Below are 1,548 nucleotides of genomic sequence, written 5' to 3'. Positions count from 1 at the left end.
GGCACTTGGACGTATTAGAGATAAAGACTGTCTCCACTGACTCTCAGCTAACCAGTAATAACGATTAGCACAACGACGAATCGTAGAAAAATAAAATAGACTGCCAAAATAGTGCCCTAGAGTTAACTTGTCTCATTATAATCTCATTTTAATACTAAAAACACACCTCCTAGCTAGAAAAGCCCCAACCCAATTTAGCCCCCTACTCTCTGAGCGTGCGTGGTGAATTAAAAGAGAACTGTAACTTTAAGATGAAGTAAGAAAAGTGTTAACCAATAGTTAATTAAGGGGTAGAACCAGTAGGCCTAACTAACTGTGTTAACTGTTTTAAATACCTGTCATGATTTTAACCCTGTGTGCAAGCTTTGAGGAGAAATCCCCTTGCACCCGGCGCCGCAATAAACGTGCCTGCTTTATACCTCTCTGTGAGTTGTGAAGTTTGTTTCCGCGTGTCACATTTTCCAAAACCAACATTTACTCTGGCACATGTGAGCAAAGTACTTGATGCCAAAACCCCCACCCCTCGAAACAGATAAAGGACTTCGATCTCACCGTTGGAAGCCGACACTCAAAAATCAACCTGTGCTGCCCAAACCATGGGACGTCAAACTAGTAGTGTGGTTTTTTTGAGGGGTTTTTTTGTAGTTTGTGGTGATGTTTTTAGTGGGATCTTTGAGATCTTGCCAGCCTTTAACTTTGCAAAGACTAGGCAGCTGCTTTTAATAGGAGCTGAGTTTTCAGCTCGTCGTCCCTTTCCCGGAGCAGAAACTTGAACAAGACCATGGGACACCTGAGTTAGCAACACCAAGATTTCAAACTACTAGAACCTGCCAAGACAGCTTCCTAGGTTAGGCGGCCTATTTTCAAATGCGCAGAACATCCCATTATTTTAATCTTGCCCAAGGCTTTTGCCATGCCAAGGGGAAGGCACGCTGTTGCAGGATGGACATGCTTCTCTTGAACCCTGTCCTGGCAAACACGGTTCGTGAAGTGATTCTGGAGAGCGGCAGGTGGCAGGCGGGTGCCATGTGCTGTCATTTTGGGCTGCTTCAACTCAAATCCCTCTTTTATCGATAGATGGCACTTGTCTCTGGGTGAGATCTCGGTGGTGCCGTTGGGAGCTAACCAGGATCACAGGGTTCAGAAAGCAGCTACTGACATTCAATCAAATCTCCATCATTTTTAGTTAGCCATTTTTGCCTTGTCAAGATGTATTACGTAGCTATTGTGGTGCTCTAAAAAAGGCTGAAGCTAGCACAATTTATTTGAGCATTGATTTATTGTACAGCAGATAGAGAAGTATTTTAAGCACTTGAGCTATCACTGTGCTATGGATTTGCATTATATTAATGTTAACAATTACGGCATTGCTAAAATTTGCTAACCAAAATTAGGGTCTGAAAGATTTAGCTGCATAAAAACAGAGCAAAGAAGTAATACCTGCCCTGAAAAACAATGAAATTAATGCACTCCCCCTAGTAAATTTTCTAAACCCCACATATAGAAAGCTTCTTAATCTTGTTACTTGTACACACAGATTTTCTTAAT

This window comes from Gavia stellata, chromosome 3 (assembly GCF_030936135.1).
Source record: "Gavia stellata isolate bGavSte3 chromosome 3, bGavSte3.hap2, whole genome shotgun sequence".
Lineage (NCBI taxonomy): Eukaryota > Metazoa > Chordata > Aves > Gaviiformes > Gaviidae > Gavia > Gavia stellata.
This window is presented reverse-complemented; position numbering follows the sequence as displayed.